This window comes from Lycorma delicatula, chromosome 9, assembly GCF_047948215.1.
Source record: "Lycorma delicatula isolate Av1 chromosome 9, ASM4794821v1, whole genome shotgun sequence".
Taxonomy (NCBI): Eukaryota; Metazoa; Arthropoda; class Insecta; order Hemiptera; family Fulgoridae; genus Lycorma; species Lycorma delicatula.
The window spans coordinates 22,996,913-23,003,324 of record NC_134463.1 but is presented as its reverse complement, the minus strand read 5'-3'; positions in this window follow the sequence as shown (position 1 = coordinate 23,003,324).

The following is a 6,412-nucleotide window of genomic DNA, read 5'->3' as shown; positions in this document are numbered from 1 at the left end:
ATAAAATTTAAACTATTACATTTTTACTATTTTAGAAAAAGAAACAACAAAAAATTGTAAAACTTAAAATACAATAAGCAATGAAAATTAATGAGGTAGGTTTTGAAAAATATTGTCTATTACTATCCCTGCTGTTTATCTAGTGTTCTTCGTTTGTCTGAAATTGTTTCTTAAAGAAGATATTCGTTGGAATGCTTGCTCAGTACAGTCACAACTAAATTTTAAGAGTTCAGAGAAAATACCTAAAGTGTCAGCATCTTTTCTTGCTAGCTGTATTTTCAAGAGTAGGAATTGCTGCTGTCTTTTACAACCCTGGATATGTTCTGTATAATTGTATTATTCGTTGTAATACCTTAAATCACTACTTCGCTGTTTATGTCTACAAATTCATCTACGTGACCTTCTGAAACTGGACAATCATTTTACAGGTTTCTTGATTGATGCCACTGAAATAAAGGCATGCATTCTTCAGGATCATCACTTCATCTGGAAATTCTGAAAGTCCTATTTTTCTAAAGTAAGTACATACTGTAATTTGTGTAATGTTTTTCCAAGCATCACTAAAAAGACTAACTGCTTCAAGTATGTTAATTTTTATATTGTGAACGACCTATAGTTGAATCTTCCTTAACTCATTAAATTTAAAACTACCAGTGAATAGAAATAAGGTTTGAAACTTCTAATTAATACATCAATTGTAATGCAAATGTATAATTTTAAAGATAGAAGATGAGTTTTATTTATGCTTGTTAAATTGGATAACTGACAATGAACTAAATAGATGTCAATTAACAGCCAAATCTTTTTTTTCTTCTCTGAGTGATTTATTCCATTTCTTTTTCAAAAGTATAGATGTCAATGATACATTTTTATTAGTTAAGTGATAATGAGAAGACATTTCAAGATTTTTATAACATCTTAGCTTTTTTGACAGTCCCATTACTAATAGCTTTCGACTGTCACGGCCAGTCATGTTAGTTTTATAAAATAGTGGATCTATTTTTAAAAATGTTATCACCAACATAAATTTCACTTCTAAATTTCATCAGGAGTTAAATTATGAAAGAATCAATTGCATTATTTGTTATCATATATCTCTTTTTAATCCAGCCAGATACATTTTAACCAATTGCTGACTACACTTTTGTCAACTAAAGATATTCCCCACTGATTTTTTTCATTAAAAAATATTGTTTTTGTTTTTAAAATAAAGTATCCATCCACTGTTACATAAAAAGTTCTTGTAACATAACCGTATAGCAAGACTTTTAGCCTGAACGTTTAATACTCTGTTCCACTGACACACCAAAAGATGTTTGCACTTTGAACCATAAAACCTGCATCAATAAAACTTTTTTCACATTTCCTAAGTTTTATAGTTTTTCTGATTATTTTTAACAATTCCAAAAAGAGTCCAGATTTTTCCAAATTTTAGATGTTGTTGAAGGAGATACACCAATTTTTTTTTTGATACCGATAATCTGAAGAACTATTTTCCAAATCTAGTATCACTTGTAGTTTTTCAGAAATGAAAAAAAATTATATTTCAACATTGAAAGACACTAAACGGCTAGTCCTTTAGATATAATACTTTAATAACACGAAAGTGATAAGTTAAACAGAAATGTGCAAGCTACTGAATGAGACAATAAATTTAAGTTAACTGCATATAAAGATCAGTGGCCAGTACAAAACTGACTGTTCAACAACAGCCACCCTAGTACAAACAGATATAGTAGTATTGCACTGATAATAGGCTTGCTTGTATGGTTTGATGCGAGCCATTCTGTAATGAAATGGGACAAAACAGGTAGTGCTGTTGGAAGAAAAGGTTGAAAGTTTTCAAAATTTCTTATAGCTCGTCAGATTTACAGCAATAAATCACAGAATTAACGTTTTGCTTTATTATAGTACTATGAAAATCACTGGTCTCAAAGCCTAACCTAGGCCCAAAATGATTTTTTGTGTAAATCCCAATGAATGGAAAATGAAACATTTTTCTTTAGAAAATGAAAAATATTAATGAGCACATGGTTATTAGTAACATAGCTTGATCAATTTGTATATTAAAAAATGGAATTCCCACAACTGTAAAATCTAATTGGTTATATTCAAATTTGTAATAAACATTAAGGAGATTCATAAAGGTAAACAAACTAAAATCAAACTTAAAGAGACTCATTTGTCTGTTGTAATCACAACCATTAAAACCATTGTACATCTTTAAACAAAAATAAGAATTTGTATTAAACAGTGTAGTAGGGATAGATATTTAATACATTAATACAAGAAACGAAACTTAGTTTAATTATCTATCTATCATATATATATATATATATATATATATAATAAAGATGAGTAAGAATTGTATTATAAGAAATAGTATTATACAATTTTCTGATAAACTTTATCTTGGAATAATTACCTATATAGTAATTTACATTTATCAACTATATAATGTCTATGTGAAACGAATCCGGCTTCTTCATTTTAATTTGTTTGTAATTTGCATATAATAATTAAAATATTAGTAAATAAATGGTTAGATAACTTCATAATAATGATTTATTTCATTCATTAACAATAAACTGAGTAACTGAAAGAATTTAAAATTTAATAAAATTAATTCAATAAGAACATGACGCGCATAATGTCTGCTTGGATATTTTTTTACACTATTTTTACTTTAAGTTACCACTTTTTACATTTTCTTTCACATTCTAATAAGTGAAGCCAAAAAAAAGGGACCTCAAATACAATCCTCAACTTTCTGAATTCTATTGAAAACAAAGAGCAATTAGGAAAAATTAAAACACCTGGATATTAAATAATTACCTGGAATAAAATGAAATTTATAATAATTCCAGAATTAAAAAAATGAAATCTCTAAAAATGTTTATTTATCAAATCTTAAAGTTAAATAGTTGGAAAATAATTAAAATACAATTTTATACAGAAAATTTTATAACACTAAAATGTTATAGAGATAGAGTCAACATTTTTCAAAATGATTTATACATACATGTAAATTTAAAAAAAAAAATTGCATTGAAAATGACTAAATACAAATGATGTAACTAAGTATTGAAGAAGGCTTATAAATGCAGCAGCCTCAACCGGTTTAAATTGTTCAGCATGAATATTAAACTAAGCTTAAGGAATATGATCCATCAATTTTTAACACAGAAAAAAACATGCCTGACACATATCAGCTAAGTAGTATATAGGAAACATATTTTCCCTATGAATTTACTTTCTTAAAAGACACACAGCACAATTCAGATATTCCACTGAGATCTGTGTTGGAGTTACATAAGAATCAAACATTTTGAGAAATCCAACTTTCAACCAAGACTAGAAAAATCTCCCATTAATAAACAAAAAACAATAATTAATTACATGATTTGACTGATTAAATTTTATTATAATTAAATAAAATCTATTAATAAGTTACACACTAAACAATCATTATTATAATTATTATTTAATATATATTATTATATATATATATATATATATAAAATCTGAACATTACCTTAACATACATAACTATACACATTATACACATTTAAAAACAATTACGTATATATTAAATACTCTTATACATAAAAATATTTAATTTCATTATAACTACTATCTTAATTTACACATATAGATAATACTTATAATTTCTTTATGATGTAATGACTATAATAAAATATATAATTAAAACACATATATATGTAATACATATAATGAGGTAAAATACTTATTACATACTAAACAATGGTAAACACTTACATTCCTGACATTGGTAAAATAATACATCATTTCATGGGTGCCAAAACATCATAATGACCAGCATCATATGCTCCTGTATGTACAATACTAATGTGTCCTGTATAATTAGGGTTTATCACTGAGGCCTTGTCATCAATGATAAGACAGTCCCTGGTATTGTCATATCTATATAAATATACTGATTTCCTGAAACAAATAAACATGATTAAATTAAGAACTTTAAAATTAAAAAGAAAAACATAATTAAGAAAGTCTAAATTTCATAATTCCCATTTATTTTTTACCTTTTAAGTATGAAACTCTTTGCATTCACCCAGCTACCACCTTTTTGACTCAAGAGGCTTGTACTTTCACTTTTTCAAACAGCCCTCATTACCGTTTACAATCATCGTTACAAGTGCCGGGAATTACTAGTACAGCACAGGTATAACCTACTTTTTTTTTCTCTTTTTGTTAGCAAATAATCAGCTCTGAAATAATTATAAAAGCAACTAATATCTATGTAACAAGTATAAACGTTGAGGAGGCACCAGGCACAAAACAAAATTTTATACGAAAAAATAATTTTATTTTATAGCATATAAATATTAGTTTAATGTATGTATTAGTTTTTATTACAGCATGGTCATGCACTATGCCATATCCAATAATGCTATAGAGGTTTTGTTTCCTGTAAGTGTGTAATTCACATCACATTTTTAAAATCAAATAAAAAAATTTGAAAGATATCTGGGCTGAGATATCTTTTATATATATATATATATATATATACACACACAAGAGAAAATCATATATCAACAGGATTTTATTTTTTTTTTTAATTTATTTATTGAAAAATAAAAGGTAAAAATAATTTATTTTTTATATAGTTTCCTGCTTTAGAAATACTTTTTTCCCAGCAAGAAGGAAGGTTTATTGCAACTTCTTAGAATGAAGCTGGTTGCGTCAGGTGCCAATTGTGCACGAATCCCTCCATGCCCTCGTCATCTTCAAATCGTTGCCCTCCAAGAGCTTCTTTAAACAGCCCAAACAAATGAAAATCACAGGCCTGTAGGCCTGTACGTCCGGCCTGTAGGGAGGATGCTCAAGTTGAATCCAGTGCATTTCTTCTAGTTTTGAGACCATTAGAGCTGCAGCATGGGACCTGGTGTCATGGAGGAGGATGGTCTCTCAAATCAGTTGGTCTCATCTTTTGCGGCAATATGCATCCTGACCCCCGTAGGGGAAGACCCCCTCCACCAACCCCTCTGTTCCTAGCCCTTATGGGCCTTACCGGAGGTCATCTTCGAAACCTCGACTTTTGACATATTCCAATTCCAGTTCGTCTCGGCCAAGATGCCACCAATGCAAATCCCATGAGTAACATGCCCCCACCACGTTCAACAGCTCACAGTAGTAAGCAGCAATGTTTGTGCATTGCTCATGCAAAAAATCAATGAGCAAAATGCCTTGCCAGTTGAAAAAACGGTTGAGAGAACCTTACCAGCTGACAGTCGAATCTTGGCTTTCACTGGGGCTGCCTCCCCTTTCCACTATCACTCCATACTGGCTTGTTTTAACTGGGGAATGTATTGGTGGACGCACGTTTCATTGCAGGTGATGATCCAACTCAAAAATGCATCACCTTCTTCTGCAAACCTTGCTGTAAGCCTCTGACAGACCTCCAAATGTCTCAACTTCTAATCTGCAGTTAAAAGGCGAGGGACCCATCTGGGACCATTTTACAGAATTGAGGTCGTTTGTGATAATCACTTGACAGCTCCCATAACTTATTCTGACCTGTTATGCAATTCTGGATATTCTCACCCATCGATCGTCTTCAAGAATGTCTTGAACTGCGCAAATGTTTTTGTCTGTTATGCTGGTCCAAGAACAGCGATCGTGTTCCTTATTATTATCCTCTCATTCTCGTTCTTCCATGAACTCTTTATGCCAGGCACATACCAGTCCTTGACAATGATTGGTCCACAAAATGTGCAGTCAATCTCTAGAAAATTTCTGTCACTTGAACTTCTTCACAAGCAAGAAATTTTATAATTATGTGTTGCGCAGTGAAGGGATGCACTTGTTGCTCTGACATCATGAGCGTTACTGACGAACTGGTTGGGAGTGTAAAATGGCCGGCTCTCCTCACTCCTAATGACCCCATCCAAGCATACTAGAAGCGTGAGCCCAGTCCTACCAACTGCAGACACTCAGGAACAAAAATCCCATTTATATTTTATATACTCTATATAATCCATTTATATTTTATATACTTTATATTTATATATATATTAAAAGGCTCCAAAAATTATATTGTTATCAATAAAGGCTACTGTAAAAAAAAGTGTAAAATGAAAAAACTTACAGAAGCTGTTGACTAATTAAGCTTAAACAAATAATAATAAATGAATGATTTCATGAAAGATGTAGATTCTTAAGATGAAATACTGTATTCAATTTGAATTAAGATCGTGTTTCAAATATTGGGAAAATGTAAAGTTCCAACATCTTTTTAATGGAATTGTGTTTAATGGTTAAAACAAACAACCAATCACTGGTTTGTATCTGCCTATCAATTTACAATTTCAATCACAGAAGAATTAGCAGGAACGGCTAGCTTCAAAGGTCAATACTAATACAAAGGGCA